The sequence below is a fragment of the Vombatus ursinus genome, unplaced genomic scaffold, assembly GCF_900497805.2.
Source record: "Vombatus ursinus unplaced genomic scaffold, bare-nosed wombat genome assembly UNPS02014942.1, whole genome shotgun sequence".
In the NCBI taxonomy this organism is placed as follows: Eukaryota; Metazoa; Chordata; class Mammalia; order Diprotodontia; family Vombatidae; genus Vombatus; species Vombatus ursinus.
The window spans coordinates 16,402,671-16,420,926 of record NW_020954720.1 but is presented as its reverse complement, the minus strand read 5'-3'; the positions used below and the strand labels follow the sequence as shown (position 1 = coordinate 16,420,926).

Below are 18,256 nucleotides of genomic sequence, written 5' to 3'. Positions count from 1 at the left end.
ATGGAATGAATCCTAGCAAAATGTTTTGTGTTATGCTATCACCATAATGTTTTTGAAATTTTCTATTCAGTAAATTAAAAAGTAAAATATTTAAGAGAATTAGAGAGTTTTCCTTGAAGCATAAATCTTCAGTGATCTATTCAACATGTTCTAAGCAGGTGAAAGAATTATGTTGAAGAAAGTTAGCAATCTCTTCTCTACTTTTTGCAGTTTAGACTGGGTATTGACAAATATAATACTTTGTCTTTTAGCTCTTTTTGTATCTCCAGCAGTTGACACAGAGATTGGCACATAGTAGACACTTAATAAATGTTTACTGAATGAATGAACTTAGGTGTCAAATGTCCATGTAATAAAATTTCATTTTTAATTGTGGTCATTCATTAATTATTTAAGTTATATTATTTAATTATATTTAATTAAAATGCTGTCTTCATGACATTAAAACAAGTGATAAAGAAATATTGATTGGAGAATTTACAGTATTAGCTCCAATTGTAGCAATACACCTTATGAGATCAAATACAAAAAAAAGGTCATCACTTTCTACTTTTAGAAGCTATGTCCTTTGTTAATCTCATTAACTGCTCCCTCTCAGTGGTACTAAGAATTTCAGGGTTGAAAGGGACTTCAAAGACCATCTAGTCCAATCAGTAACTAAAAAGGATTAGCACTACAACATACCAACAAGAGGTCATTGAATAGTTTTTAGTTTTTTTAAATCTCTAATGAACACAAAATTTCTTCTTTCAGAAGCAGCCTATTCCATTTTCATGCAGCTCTCATTATCAAGAAGGCTCCCCCCCCCCAATTTTGAGACTAAACTTTTCTTTTTGTTCCTATATATCTATCTACCTTCTTTTTTTCAAAGGAGAAATAGTCCATTCCCCTTTCCATGGGTTAATCCAGAAACATGAAGATAATTATTGCATTTCCTGTAAGTCTTCTGTAAGCTTTATGACACTATTTGAAATTCAGTTCTCTCATTTGTAAAATAGTGAGATGAATACTTTTACTCTTTTCTTCACAGGATAGCACTGAGGGAAATGCTTTATTAACTTAAAATGTAAAAGAAGTTTGAGTTGTTATTATTAATACTAACAATGAAAATTCCATTAAAGTTCTATTTTGATGTCCCTTCCCAGTGTGAAGATGATGCAGGCTTCTAGAAGATTTTTAAAGATCAGGATCTAACAGGTATCACAAAGTATGAAAATCTATGAATACTAACCCCATGGCATACTTCATATATGTTGAGGACTAGTTTCAGAAGTTCAGAAGGGGTTTGTCAATAAGCAGTGTGTAACTAAATAATGAACATTTAAAAAAAATTCTTGCACAGCAACTTGTGGGAATAATCTACTAAGGTGTTAGAGGAAATGTAATCTATATAAATAGAATAGGCACGTTGATGAAATTACAGGTCTTTGAATATGTAACTTTATATACACATTTACTAATAGGAACACCTGACATCATATTCAATTTTAAATTGTACAAAGCACTTTACATGCATTATTTTATTTGATAAACCGCTAAATAACAGTATACATTGTTAAACTGCCTCTATATTTATAAGCAGAAAATCATTTTTCTTCAGTTACTAGTTTTAGATATATTTATTTTCTTTATTTGTTCTCTCTAGGTATAATAAGGATGGGGGGAAGAAGGAGAAGGGACCTGGGAGAAGGGAAAACCTACCTTTGTTCTTCTAGCTTGTTGCTCTGACAGACTTCCAGGAGAAGCTGCTTTCTAGGGAGCCTAGGACAGAAAAAGAGGTTGGAGTACTACTCTGTGTAAATGTGACATATATATGTGTATTATATATATATGTATATATATATGTGTGTGTGTGTGTGTGTATACATATATATACACACACACATGTATATACATATATACTTTCTATATATTATTGTATTATACATTGTATAATGTTTATACATACACACATACATATATTTATACATAAATATACACATATACATATACAATATATTGTTTATACATTATTACTATAATGTAGAGGAAGCTAGGTGGCATAATAGATAGACCTCTGGGCCTGAAGCGAAGATGTTGTTGGGTTGTCTCAGTTGTGTCTGATGTCACGTCTGATTTTTCATGACCCCATTTAGGGTTTTCTTGGCAAAGATACTGGAGTGGTTTGCTAATTCCTTCTCCAATTCACTTTATAGATAATTAAACTGAGGCAGAATTAAGTGACTTGCCCAGGTTCACACAATTAAAAAGTTTCTGAGGACAGGTTTTTTTTTTTTCAATAAATACAGGTGTTCAGATTTATTTGGAAATTCATAACTTCTAATGGCACTACAGCTCTGTAGTTACATAAGTCTTCTTTCACAGTGTTGAATGCCGCACTCAGATGATTTTTTCCCATCTCTACCTCATTCTAATTTGGACCTCAATTCACTGTTATTATTATAAAACTCCAACCCTTGTGCTCTGAATGCTGAAGCCAGTTTTGAACTCAGAGAGATGAGTCTTCCTGACTCCAGGACCAGTACTCTACCTACTGTGCCACCTCACTGCCAGAAGTCAGGAAGAATTGAGTTCAAGTTCCACCTCACGCATTAAATAGCTGTGTGACCCTGGGCAAGTTGCTTAAACTTTATCTGCCTCAGTTTCCTCAACTTTAAAATGGGAAAAAAAAACAGCACCTGCTTCGCAAGGTTGTTGTGAAGATCAATTAAATAATATTTTTAAAGCACTGAACGTAGTGCCTGGTGCACAGTAGGAGCTATATTAATGCTTTTCCCTTCCTTCCCCTTTCTGCCTCTATTGTGGATATATTAATTACTTTCTGTAATAGTGTCCCACACCTCCTGGGGGTATGTTCCTCCTCTCCTAGAGAACCACTTAGAAATTTGAGCATTGGCAGGATAGCCTTTGCCTACTTCCAACTATGTGTCCATTTCAAATACATGCATACATAACTCATATAAATATCTATGTATGTATATACATATATGCATACATGTATGCATGCATACACATAGATTTAAAGTGGGCACTTTTAAATACCATTTTTTAAATCTAATTTGCTTCTTAAAGAAGTCTATTACTCAGTTACAAGTATAAGCTATGTTATTTTCTCTTTTTACTGCCTTTTTCTCCTCATAGGCCTTTTATCTTCTGTAACAGAACAAAGTTATCTAAGATTCCAAACATATTTTTCAAGTAAGATTCTATAGTACAGTAAATGGTAAAAGAAATCATTAAAATGTGTATCCTTAATGATTGAAACCAAATCAAGCCTGTTATTTGCCCTTAAAATAATTGAGAACAATTTATCTTCCCTATTTCATGCCTTTGCATATAGACTCTTCCCCATGATTGACATGCTCTCCTTCCTCATTTTTCTTCTCTAGCTGAATTCAAGGCTAACCCCAAGGACCACCTATCAACAAAATGCATTTCCTGATTCACCCAGAAATCACTTTGCAGAATTCCTTCCCCCACCCATTTAGAGTATGCACAGATATTCTCTGAATGTCCTGGGGAAACCACTTAGAAACTTAGGCATGTACAGATATTCTCTGCCTGCTTTATGGCTATGTATGATATCCAGTCCCACAGTGGGTAAGTGGTTCCCTGAGGGACAACCCTATGGGCTGAATATGCGGAAGAACATTTGACATTTGATTGAATGAAAAATCTCCTAATGGACAACACTGTATATCTGTTCAGGAAGATAGAAGTTAGGGAGAGTTTGAGAGATGTGGCCCCAAAAAATCCAAGTGCACACTTGTGTGGAATGCATGGGGAAGCTGTCCCTCCAACATGCTTTTGATTCTTAATGCCTGCAACCATAGAGGCTCATAACAATGGGCTCTTCTCCCAAGATATTCTATCCCTTCTTAATTGAACTGAGTGCTTACTTTGCTTCCAGTCAAAGAGCTGCTTGTTCACTCTTGTATATTCTCTTGTCTGTATAATTCCTCTGATTTTTGTTTACTTCTTTATTTTAGAAAGATGTTTATGAGATATTTATGATTGCCATTTGTGTAAACAGTGTTTAATAGAAGGGAAATAAACTGGCAAAAGTAAGCAAATATTTCTTTCCCTAAAGGGTAACAAGGAAAGCAGATTCCTTCCCCTGATATGTGGTAGATAGATATAATTTCAGCATGATGCCCTTCTTGGAGAAAAGAGAATAAATGTGAGAGTGCTCAGACATGGAAGTCCTGGATTCTGCCTGCCCCCAGTCAGTAGGCTATATGCCTAGAAGGTACAGATATGACACTCCTCTTATTCCCCACAAATGTGTAAATCACTGTCTCCCTTGGACAGATACTAAATTAGATAGCTATCCATGCCACATAGGAGCCAATCATTTTCTATTGGATGGAAGTATTTATATCTATCTTAATATGTATGACAGTCTACAGCAGCAAATGGCTAGAGTAACCTTGTGTTGGACAAGTATAAAGATAAGTTTTGGGGATAAGAATTCCTTATTTGGTAAAAATTGTTGAGAAAGCTAGAAAGCAGTCTGGAAGAAATTGGGCACAGACCAATATCTTACACCATTTACCAAGATAAGATCAAAATGGATACATGACTTAGATATGAAGGGAAATATTACAAGAAAAATTTAAGAACATGGAACATATTACTTATCAGACTTATGGATAGGTGAACAATTTATGAATAAACAAGAAATAGAGAGCATGTGTGTTATAAAATAGATAATTTTGATTACATTAAATTAAAAAAAGGTTTTATACAAATAAAACAAACATAGCCAGGATCAAAAGGAAAGCAGAAAATTGGGGAAAACTTTTTAAACAGTTTCTCAGATAAAGGTTTCATATCTCAAGTATATGAAGACCTCTGTCAAATCTATAAGAGTATAGGTAATTCCTCAATTGATAAATGGTCAAAGGATATAAACAGGCAGTTTTCTTATGAAGAAATCAAAACAACATTTAGTTATATTAAAAAAATGCTCAAAATCTATTGATTAGAAAAATGCAAATTAAAACAACCTTGAGATATCATGTTATAACTATTGGCTAAAAAATAATAGAAGGGGAAAGCAATAAATGTTGGAGGGGTTGTGGAAAAATTAGGATACTAATTCACCGTTGGTGGAAATGTGAATTGGCCAACTGTTTTGTAGACCAATTTGGGATTATGCCCAAAGAGTTATAAAACTGTCTATACCCTTTGATTCAGCAATACTCCCACTAGGTCTGTTTACCAAGATAATTAGGAGAAAAGGAAAAGAACACATGTGTTCTAAAATATTTATAGCATCTCTCTTTGTAGTAGCAAAGAACTGGAAATTGTGGGGATTGCCAACAATTGGAGAATGGCTAAATGAGTTGTGATACGTGATTGTGATGGAGTCCTACTGTGCTATAAGAAACAATGAGCTCAATGATTTTAGAAAAACATGGAAAGACCTGCATGAAAAAATGAAGAATGAGATGAGCAGAACCAGGAGAATATTGTATACAGTAACAGCAATGTTATTTGTTTGCTTGTTTTTTCTTTTTCTGTATTCAAAGTTTTAGCATCTTTTCTCCAAAATGGAAAAACATGACACAACTGCCCTCACAACACCCTTTTGAGGTAGCTTAACAGGTGGTATCATTCCTCTCCTTTTACAAGCTATTAAATAGAGAAAAATGAAAACAGAACAGAGGAGTTAGTGGCCTGTCTAGGTTACCCCTGAGCCAGGAATCATGGGTAAATAGTGAACCAACTTTCACATCTCTCAGCCCTATCTCCGTTATTTGGAAACAATACACCTGCCCATTCTACCCTCCAATGAACTTTAGTCCTTTTCTAAAATTCAGCTTCAGCCTACCTCTAATCACACTTATAAATAGGCTGGCACAAGATTAAAGTTAATTCTGACTTTGCCCTCTGCTGGGTCCACTCACTTCTCTTTTTATCCTATAATGCTGTCCAGGTCTGATTGGAATTTGTCCCTTGAACTCATAGCAGGGACAAACACCATAATTAATTACTACCTATGCCCAAAGGCAACTGCCAAGACAACAAGCTTATGGATCTGAGGTCTTTCCTTGGAGAAAAAATAGGGTCTGGAGTCACAAAATCAGGAGACATAGAAAGATTTTTATTTGCCAGGTGTCAGAATACCAATATGGAATGTTTGCAGAGACCCAGGGACCAGGCTTTCGTTGGTGGAAGGGCAACTAGTTTTAGTCTGCAGCCCAAAAATGTCTAGTGAGTCAGAAGGCGTTGGAGTCAAGGAAAGGAGAAAAACAAGAGAGAGAAATCCTATTATGCTACACCCCGGCTTTTAAAAGCCCCTGTTTCAAGGCCACCCTGGGCCGAGGGAGGAGGGGAACAGAAGCAACCACACAAGGATCCCTCATCTCTCATTGATCCCTTCTCAGGCCAACTTTTCCTTCCTCAGAACTTCATGGCCCTCAGCCTTTTGAGAGTAGCCTGAGCTTGGGTCAGCTGCTTATTCAGCCTCTGTTGGGTAGTTTCAATGGGGGCTCATTTGAGGAGCCCCTGTATCTCCACTGTGTCCCTCTGGCCAGTGATATTTTGGAAGATTCTTGCTACCCTGTCTCTACAGGAAGCCAGGAACCTACCTATGGTGTCAAAGGTCATTTCAGCCACACACTCCCTGTGGACCTTGTTAAATCTCTCTTCTTCACCTCTCTTCATGTTAGAGAGTCGTATGTTGTTGCTTTTGGCCAGATCTAAGACCTGAGCATTTGGAGAGAGTGCCAGGATGCAAGGCATGATGGCTGACTCATCGTACATTCCTGTCAACAGGAGGTAGGAGTCTTGTTGGCCCACATCTGTGGGCCGCAACTTCCAATTCCCATCTTCGAAGATGATTGCCATGTGGCAGGAATCACTGGAGAAACTGAAGAAGTGGATACCAGCAGCGTGACTTTTCCTTTCAAAGGCACATGCCACTTCTTGGAATTGTCCACTTTTGCTAAAGCAAACTTCCCACACTTCAGCACCTGGAATGAAACCACACAAACCCACAAATTTGCTATAAGGGGAGATGACCATGTCAATGTTGTTTATCTGTTTTGTGTTGATGATGAACAGCACTTCCTACTTTAGGGTCGAGATGATGATTGTAGTGTCACTGGAGACAGACATGATGAATTTTCCTGTCTCAGCAATGCCAATGTTGACAACCAGTGCCTTGTGCTTTTTGGGAAAGTCTTCTACAATAGTTTGGGAATTACTGCTACCATCTTCTTTCTTGTTCATCTTGAAAATACAGATGGCATTAGCCAGCTGGTGATCAAGGCTCTGCAGCCAGGGCTTAAGCACACCAAGGTGGCATGGTCCAAGTTCACATTAAGTGAAAGACATTGATTTTCCTGCTGCAAGAAGTCTTAGTTCTCTAGATGTGAATAGTTTGGTCATTGGCACAGGTTGACAGATATTTACTGTTGTTGCTAAAGTCCATGACAATGATAATCCTGTCATGGCTTTTCAATACAGCTGCCAGGAAAGCATGAACAAAAACATGTTGATGAAGCTTTTCTTTATGGTATCATTGCTTTTGGTTTTTGTGCACTTGGCACTTATGGATTGAAACTCCATTGGATTTCTAATTATGCTTGTTCCAGTGTCCCCAGCTCTGTGCTGAGAGCACCACTTTCAGCAGGGAGAACAACCTGAACAACAGTAATACCACAAGCAGCTCGTTACCTCCATCTATCCATTGCTGCTCATGCCTTGATGGGAGTGCAATATTATTTTAAGAACAACTTTGAACAATCAAGTCATTTTCATTGTTACAAATACCCAAATTAATTACAAAGGACATATGAAGTAAGATGCTATCTGCATCCAGAGAAAGAACTTGTGAGTAGAAGTATGTATAGTACAGATTTGCATATGAATACATATTTGTGTCTAATGATGTCAGTTCTAGAGTGTGGGTGTGGGGGAAGAAATTTACATCATAATTTTATTATATATTTAAAAGGAAAAACAAGTTGTACATAATAGATCTGTAGTTTCATATGAAAAATAAAAATAAAAAAGAAACCTCTGACCATCAATTCATTATTAGCCTGCTATCTCCAGTAGTCTTGATGAATATCTGGCCACCGAACCAGATGACTCTAGAGGAGAAAGTGAGGCTGATGACACTGCACAGCCCTCCCTCACTTAAATCAAAGTCAATTGTAGGTCATGTCATCATTGTCCTGATGTCATTGTCCTCACTGAGAATGAAGGACAAACACAACAATCCAAATTAATAAATTGATTATTAATTACCCAGAAAATATGTATGACCCATATCTGTAAACCTGTGCTAATGACCAAGTCTAAATCCCTATCCCTGGTTCTTGAGCCAGAAAAGTTGATGGTGCGGGGTGTCTACCTGTTAGAAATGTATTTTACTGAATAGGAACTCTCTTGGAGACTGTTTTTGACAAAATAAAATGTGACTATTGTGAAAGGTAGGGCTGGGGCCTTCTGAGACCTCACTGTGGAGTATGAATTCAACAAGCCAGGCTGGTATAAGGGGAATCTGGCTGCCTTGCTTATTCTTTGATTTTGTGAATACTGAAAACTCTTGTAAGGCCTGAGACTTCTGTGCACTATAATAGTAATTGTGATTTGGACAATAGTAGCAAGACTCATCTTTCTACAAGGAAAGACTCAGAATTGGAGATGGAGGCCAGAAAGAAGATCTCACTTGAAGATTTGATAGGACTAGGTAGATGTAAAATGTAAAACCTACAAATATGAGCCTTTCAAAAGTCTTTGTGTTTTAATGGGCCTCTCAACTGAATGTGCTTTTGGAGATAGGTTATGGAATTGGATTCTAATTATCTATAATTGGCTGTTATCTATATGACCATCATTGATTCTGTATGCTAATAAGCAGGCCTTAATTAGAATAATTCCTTGCAAAGAATTCTAGGTTATCACTAGAGAATGTAACAAAAATGTCTGTGCAAGAAATGGAAGGAAAAAGAGGAAAAAGTTGAACAAAACATTCAATGGGCACAGAAGCCACTGCCATCTTTACCAGAAGTGAGACAATTACTAATGCAGACAGAGTATCTTAGGCTTGATAAGGTTTCAGTCTTAACTAGCCTAGCACCATCTTCTTAAGCACCAGCCACAGAAGCAAAACAATGGAGTTAATACCAGAGATGCAGAACTAAGTTCAGAGACCCAAAGAGAATTAAGGGACCAGTGGGGGGAAAAATTCTTTTTTGGAAAGGTCAAGGAGTAAGGACTGGAACGTGGCAAGGCCTAATACAAGAATAACTCCAGGAGGTAAGAGTCATGTTGAACCTCTTACCTTTTTACTTATTTTATATAGTTTTTATTCACTTATTTGCATAAATGATGTTTCCCTTCAATAGAATGAAAGCTCCTTCTAGGTGGGACTGGATTTGTTATTTATTTGTTTTTGTTTTGTCTTCACATCTTCTTTACCTAGCACAATGCTTAGCACATAGTAGTGACATCTTTTTTTCCTGCTTGAACTGATCATATAGTTGTCATGTAATTCAGGCATGTTAACCATCTTCTAGGAAAGGTCCAACTGTGCTAAGGATTAGTTTCATCGCACAGTATATCATGGTAAGAAATGAGTTAAAAGTCAAATTTATGGAAGTTGTTTTATTATCAAGAAAGGAAAAAAAATTGGGGGAGGAAAAAAAAACACATCCAAAGATAAATAAAGCAGTTTGCCCTGCAGAGGCTGACATACTTCTGGTTACCTGAATCACATATAGAAGCATGATCAGTCACAAGAAGGAAGTAAGACCAGCATCCCAAAAGGAGATAGGTACAAGGAAAGAACCAATCAGCAATTCTAGCAAAAGAATATGTCAAATTACTTTAAAATTATTCTATCCTTTTTCAAGCACTATCCTAAATAATTTTAGAACAGAGATGACATTTAACAGTGGAAAAGAAAGTAGGCAGGGAAGATCATAGCAGAAAAGATGTATTTCTTTTGCTGAGGTATGACACCATCATTTTTCTTAATTATTCTTGACATTTCACCCATTATTCCATGAGCTCCCTCAGAGCATAGTAAAAAAGGGGAGGAGGAGTAAGTAGGGCAATTTCTTTTCAAAGTGTGCATAGATGTTCTTTAATAAATTCAAAATTTATGACTTTACCCTAGCCTGCTACATGGGATTTTTTTTTAAGTATGCAGATATATTGATAAAGAAGCACTTTTAGAAAGGCTCTGCTGAGTGCAAAAGAATTCCATAGTAGAGATGGTGGAGAAAGGTGCTGACATATCCCACACTTATAGGACGTGCCACAATATTTAGACATGTTCACATTATATATGATAAAAGACATTCCAAGTTTGCCCAAGTTTCCTTGACATTAATCAAGAGGATCCAATCCAACCCTATTTTCATATAAATCTCCCCATAACACTCTGCTACAGTATATTGCACTCATGTTTTAATTAGAAAGCAGTTATTGATGACTATTATACATTTGCTATTTTTCTACTGAAAGCAAGGCATTGCTCTTAGAAGTTAGTAGGACGCTACTAAAAGTAAATTGAGAATTGGGATTAAGATACTGTTTGGCTGAACCAAGTGAAGAGAAAAACATATGGCAGTTCTAATTTTGACAGAGAACCCTCTGCCCCATACAAAAAGACACTCTTGTAGATAATTATAAGAAACAAAAAAAAAGTCTGTTGATTTAAAATTTAAAATATCATGATTTAAACCCTTTCTATTGATTGCTATAGTGAAAAATGAACAGTTTTCAAGAAGCAAATTTCTAGAATACAGTATTAGCCTCCAACTCCAATCTCCCCCAAAAGACAATGAATTTGGGTTATTCTAAACCTGTGTGTCTAATGCCATTTAATAAAACTCAATAGTTTCACAGATGCATATATATGTATGTATGTATGCATGTATGTACACAGGTAGAATGAGATGTAAAATAACAAGATGAAATTCTTAGCATATATACATATATGTATATGACACTATAAAATATGCCTATGTATGCATTATATATGTACCATGACTATAGAATAAAGAAAATGAAATTAGTTGTAGCTTAACAGAAAGGAGTGTTGGTTACTAATGTGAAAATAATGTCAGAATCATCTGTCTGTGTGCAGTCAGGACATTGGTTAGTTAGAACAAAGGTCAAAATCACCATTAAATAAAAAAAATGAAAGAACATATAATATGAGAAGAAGATACTATAGACAACTACAACCATTTAATTCTGGTCTGTTCAAAGCAGCCATAACTGCCTTCAAAAATAGGGAATGGAAAAAATAAAATATATTGACTATTACAATTTCATACAAAGTCCAATAAATAAAAATAGTTGTCACAATCAAGAAAAAGCCCCCAAAAATGAAAAAAGTGGCCTCATCCAGAAAACACTGTCATATATAATTGAATAAATCATAACATATGATTACATATGTATTCATATGGATATATATGCCTGCATGCATGTATGTATTATAAATACATGGAGTGCATGGGGGGTTCAGAGAGTACTAGTAGCTCTGGTGTGAGGGCTTGCTGAGCCCTTTTCAGAGATGCTCATCCCACTTTGGTTTCTACTCACCACCCATCTCTTTTCTGTGGCTCCAAGACTCTGTAGCATGTGCAGTAGCCACACCCTGGTAAAACTGTCTTGGCAGAAGGGCTGAAATAGGTTGAGAGTAACTGACAGGCCTCAAACCTATTGATGAGGTAGGGGGATGTCTACCCTAAGCATGTGAAGACTTCCCTCAGAGGAATGAACAAATGAGAACAATTTGTTGGAATGGTCATGATGGTGGCTGAAGCAGGTGATCCATTGCATCCCAGGCCATAGCAAGTCATCCCAACTTGAGTTTTTCACTAGACTTAGATACCTCTGGAAGAAAGAGTAAGGCTGATCACTTTGTGCAAATCTGCCTTACTTAATTCCAACTCACATGCAAGTGAAGACATCACCCGTGGTGCTATTGGTCTTCTTCAAAAAACAAAGGACAAACAACAACAATACATACATACATGGGCAGCTAGGTGACGAATGGCTCTGGTATTAGGAAGACCTAAGTTCAAATCTGGCCTCAGACATTCACCAGCTGTTTGATTCAAGGCAAGTCATTTACCTTGTTTGCCCCAGTTTCCTCAAGTAAAATGAGCTAGAGAAGGAAATGGCAAAAAATTCCGGTATCTTTGTCAAGAAAACCCTAAATGGATTCATGAAGAGTTGGACATGACTGAACAATAACAACAAATACACACATATATGTACATACAAGCATATATGTATATTGTATTTATATATGTATACATATGTGACTACGTGTATGTGTGTATATATATATGCATACATATAACACATGTGTATGTGTATGTGTATGTGCGTGTGTGTATATAAAGTTTGCAGGTATATTTAATCCTAAACTTAGCTACTATGAAGGAAGAATAGTACCCAGACAAATTTCAGAAGAGACATAACCTAAAGAAGGACCCAGGAATAAAATTTATGGTCTCTAATATTAATAAAGGAATGCAGGGACTATCACTATGAAGTGATCTCAACAAGAGATTCAAATGTGTGACAAATTTTGAAACCATATGAATCTGGAAATGGATAATTTATTCAAAGTGAACAAGATAGGTAAAATGTGAGAAAGTCATAAGAATATTGTATATCAAGAAGATCTATCTATGTGGAAAAAAATGTTTTTTAGTTGTTTCAGTTGTGCCTGACTTTTTGTGACCCCATTTGGGATTTTCTTGGCAATGATACTGGAGTGGTTTGACATTTTCTTCTCCAGCTCATTTTACAGAAGAGAAAAATGAGGCAAACAGGGTTAAATCACTTGGCCAGAGTTACATAGCTAGTAAGTACCTGAGGCCAGATTTGAACCCAGGTCTTCCTGACTCTTGGGCTGGTACTTTCCACATTGTGCTATCTTGCTGCCAGTCACTGTAAGGAGATTTGGGAATGAGAATCACAGAAAGTATTAGGAAAAAGATAAGCAAGACAGAAATAAAATTAATAATGCGATAGCATTGCTCTATAGACCACTTGGACAGGAAGAAGAAGCAGTTGAAAAGTTCATGAAACAGGTGATAACCATTGTGTTTTCCACATATTATAATAATGTGGAACATCATATATTGAAATATCTGCTGGAGTTCTTGCAGATTGACTTACCATAATGTTAATTTCAGCCTTTAAAAGGTGGAGCAATGAACTCTTATAAATCTTCTATTATTGATTGGTTCTCACAGGTTTGTCCTTCATTCTTGAAGAGGACCATGATTTTCACCATCACTGAGAGACTGGTTGCTAAGGTGGAAGGGATCAGAACCAGTGGGCAAGGGGTACAAACTAGACATAATCTGACATGTGCTCTAGCTTGGTGGGGAGGGTTGGAGCAGATTTTAAAGAGTCCAAAAAGAAAAAAAAAGAAGAGAAGATCCCATATTTTATAAGAGAAATTCTAAAAAGGAATTCTCTGAAGATACTAATGTAGATACAAAGGTACCTCAAATATTTACTTCGATCTTTAACTCATATGTACAGAAAGTGAAGCAAAGGCAGGTAACACTCAAGCAACAAATGTTTTTTTTTTTTTCTTTCTTTCTTTCTTTCTTTCTTTCTTTCTTTCTTTCTTTCTTTCTTTTTTTGTTTTTTTTTAGCACCTACCTTATGTCAAATACTGTGCTAAGTGCTGGGAATTGTGGTTGTAGTTTGTCCTTCATTCTTTAAATGGACCATTACATCAGGAAGATGATGCCATGACTTGCAAGCGAATTGGATTACAGTGAAGGAGGGCTGTGCAAAGTCACCAGCCTCATCTTCTTTAGAGCCATCTGGGTCCAGTGGCCAGAAATAGATTAGGACAACTGGCAATGGCCCCAAGTGCTGGGATTACAAAGAAAGGGAAAAGCGAGTTCTTATTCTCAAGGAGCTCACAGTTTAATGGAGGATATAACCAAAGATAAATACAAAACAAAACAAATAAACAAAAAAAAAAAATCCTGTCACAGTCCTGTAAACACAAAGTCAAAATAAGCTGAGATGAATGGGAAAAATCCAAGGAAAAAACCCTAAAAATGTTTGTGTGTGTGTGTGTGTGTGTGTGTATGTGTGTATGTGTGTGTGTGTTTTAGCTCCATTAGGGGAAAAGAAGAATCAAATAGGTAACAGAAATGTTCTGGGTGTTGGATGGGACAATGATAATGGCAGATCAATGGAAGTCAGGGCTATTCAACAGTTTTCTTCTTCTTTCCCCTCTTATTTTTTTTTCATTCTTCCCCTCCCCACCTGTATAAGGGGTAATTATGTTTGGATTGGAACAGGCAGAACAAAAAGTGAATGAAATGGACTTGATACCCAAGATAAGTAAAATAGGGAAGTAGCATTTATTTGGTCTGTCACCAGGCCTAGATATACCCTATCCCAGAATACTTAAATTAGTGAGAAATGTGAAAGATTATGGAGTATGGAAGGGGTACTGGAGGACTAGAAAAGGGGAAATGTCCTGGTCATCAAAGAAAGGGAACATGATAGAGTTCATAAACTTTAGGACAAGGAGCTGGACTCAAATTCTTGACTCAACTCTAGAGCATAATAAATAGCTAGTTAAAGAACATTTAGAAAAGGACACTATAATCACAAACATCTAGCATAGCTTTATGAAGAACACTGTGACACTGCAAATCACTTGTCTTTCTTGGCTTCAGTTTTCTCCTCTTGAAAATTAAAACATTGTATTAAATATTGTCTCTTCCAGGCGTCCCTTCTAGCTTTAGTTCTAGTACCCTACGAACAGGTCATTCTAGATTGACTTAATTTATTTTTCTTTCTTTCTTTCTTTTTTCCTTTCTTTCTTTCATCTTCATCATTGGAATATTGTAAGTACACTTTATTTTCTTTTAAACAAATAATTTATTCTTCCATACTATTCTTGTGTAAAAGAGGACAAATACGATTTTTATTATAGCACATTCATTGAATAGTATAGTTAGTTTGCCCTGGTCAAGCATCTTCTGGAACATTGTTTTCAATTCTTGGCACTACAGGCTCAAATGCTAGAAGCTCCTCACCCAGGAGGAGAGCTTGGATAAGGCTTTGCCAGAGATATCTTTCTATAAGAGATATGTAGGGAAGCTGAAGTAGCTGCTTGTAGTCTTAGATCTTCAGCTCCTTAATATGATCCTAGAATTACAAAATAGTGGTCAGATAATTATTGAGTGAGACATTCCTGTGGTGGCTCTGACTCAGAAAAACTTGTCCAATCTGCTTAATTGTCAGGACATCTCATCCGATGATGGTCTCTTCAATGAATTTCATGTCCATTGACCTATACTTGTAGCTTACTTTTTGCCTGTGCTTTCATAGCCAGTTGTCATAAGCCTTAGCAATCATGTCCTTTATTAATACTTTTGCTTAATCGTTTCTTAGTAATGTCTGAATCCTCGTGACCTCATTTTGGTTTTCTTAGCAAAGATATAGGAGTCATTTGCCATTTCCTCTTCTAGCTAATTTTACTGATAAGGAGACTGAGGCAAATGAGATTAAGTGACTTAGCCAAGTTCACACAGCTAGTAAGTATCTGAGGCTGGAATTGAGCTCAGGTCTTCCTGACTCCAGGCCCAGTGTACTTGGCTCCACTGTAGTACGAGAATATAAACTCCTTGAAGTCAGGGTCTCTTTTTTTTCAATTGTTTTTACTGTGGCAAGCACATTTCCTTCCATATGAATGCTTACTAAATCCTTACTAAATGCTTACTAAATCCTGTTAAATGGAATTAAATTTGTATTAAATGTTTCAAGTGAGAAACTACTTAACATGAGGAAATTGTGCTTCAGAAATGAAAATTAAATTCAAAATTAGTTAATTAGTAACAATTTTGGTGATTTGCAGAGAAAGATAATGTAGTACAATTCAAAGTATTGGATTTGGAGTTAGAGATCCAGGTTTTTAAGTCCTGGCTTTGCCCTTTGTTACCAGAGTGATTGATCAAAATATTTAATCTCTCTATGCCTCAATTTGTTCAATTATAAAATGAGGCAGTTGGATTATATGATTTCTATGTCATCTTTAAGTTCAAACTCTCTGAACCTCTGATATTATGATAAATACACATTATGTCATCATGACTCTAACCCTTACCAAGCAGGATTATAGGATTTAGGTCTTGACAGGACATTAGAGATTATTTTGTCTATTCTTCTTATTTTTAAGCCCAGAAAATTTTCTTTTTCACTAGCTAAATTACCTTCAATACCTCCTGAACCTGAGTAACACTTGGCTAGCAATACTTGCCTAGCAATCCTCCAGAGAGGATCCACTAGATGGTGGATTTGGTACTTTAAAGGTCTCAGGAATATGAATGCACCTCTAGGTTTGCCCATTTTTCTCTCTCATTCTCACTTCTTAAAAAGATGTCAAAAGCTCTAATTCTTAATTAATTAATGAGCTTTAGCTTGTGGAGGCAGCATTCGTCCTTAAGAAATCAAAAATATTATTTAAAGATTAAAAGGCTTTTTTCCCTAACTATTCAAGACCTCACTGATAACAAATTGTGAAATAGTTCCAGGAAATAAAAGCAGCTGCACCTTCTTTGATGTACCTTTCTTTTGAATATGTCCTGTTTCTGGCCCTGCTATATTGTATTAATTGATACCTTTTGTTCTCTTTGTGTGGGTGTAGGAAAAAAAATAAAAACCTTCTGTTTGAAACTTACCCCTTGTGGAGAGAAAAGTCTAAACTTCAGTCTCTCTCCTGTATTTGCATTAATAAAGGTTTTCTTATTCCAAAGAATGACTTTACTCAGTGAAATATTTTTTTCTTGAATAATATGTGACAGACCCACCTGCTTTTTCAAAATACAAATCTTCACTCAGGTATTTTATACCACTTTTCTTTGTAAAGTCATCATTAGTATCATGGAAAAGCTGACATATGATCATCATTACTCTTTCCATTGAACTTTGATTTACTTGTAATTAGGATTCTTCCTGGGTAGCTAGGTAGCAGAGTGGATAGAGTGCTAGGCCTGGAGTCAGGAAGACACATCTTTCTGAGTGCAAATATGGCCTCAAACATTACTAGCTGTATGACCTTGGGCAGATCACTTGACCCTGTTTGCCTCAGTTTCCTCATCTGTAAAATAAACTGGAGAAGGAAATGGCAAACCCCTGCAGTATCTTTGCCAAGAAAACCCCAAATGGCATCACAAAAAAGTCAGACATCACTGAAAATGACTGCATAACAACAACAACAACAATAACACAATTCCTCCAGAATCATGGTGTCTTATGATTTGTAAATATATAGAGTAATTTTGCTCCTAGAACACATTGTGCATGTGCTTTGTAAATAGGCTGACTCCCACAGAAATTTCTTCTTTTGTGTTTGGTCATGTTCAGCTGTTCTTTCTAACTTTATCTTCTAGTTGCCATTGCTATTAACTTAGATAGTATATTAGTCATTGAAGGGAGAGTGTCTGAAATATGCTAGTTCCATCATTGTTGTACATAAAAAATGTTCCCATTAAAATGACAGCAGGAATGTTTCCTGTTAGGTCTCTTTGTTCTTTTTATAGACAATAGCTCGATCTTGTGCCAGTCTCTGCAGGTGTGTTTTCTTGTTAATTGCTTTTCAGTGTTCTCTGCTCTTAGTCTTACATCATGGTCTTATATTTTTTGGGAAGTAGAGCTAAATATGCTTTTTCTCTAAATTAGTTTTACCTTTATCTGCCTAATGATCTCTACCTGGCAGAGACATTAGGGGTTTGCTGAATAAAATAGTTTCTAAAGTAGATCAACCTCCTGGTGGTGATGATTGCTTTGCGTCATTTAAACTTTACTAAGAAATAGTGATAGTGAGTCAATGTCTTCCATCCATTTCCCATTTCTCAGAATTGACAAATTCCTTAAATAGATTGAGTTGTAACTATTGTACTAGCATATGATTTTTTAAAAACTTTATCCTTTCTTCTAATTTGGTATTTATTTGAACCTTTTTTCCCCCAACCAGTCCATGATATTTGTTTGTAGGCAGATAATTCTGAAATGACTGTTACATCTGTAACTAGAAGTTGATTTTCGCCAAGACATTACTAATTCCATTTTCTCACATAGTTTGGAATTCTTCATGTACTGTTTCTGATTCACTTCTAAAACCATTTAGAATGATTTTAGGCTTTTGAATAGACTTACGTCTTTTTGGTCTTTTTTTTTCATTAAATTCCTTAAGTATTTAAACTCAATGATGGCAGGGCTGTTT

At 36.1% G+C, this 18,256-nt stretch overlaps 1 pseudogene; it reads right to left on the bottom strand.

The window, feature by feature from the left end:
* Positions 1-6,408: 6,408 nt before the first annotated feature.
* LOC114029905 lies at positions 6,409-7,692 on the bottom strand (annotated as a pseudogene).
* Positions 7,693-18,256: the final 10,564 nt, after the last annotated feature.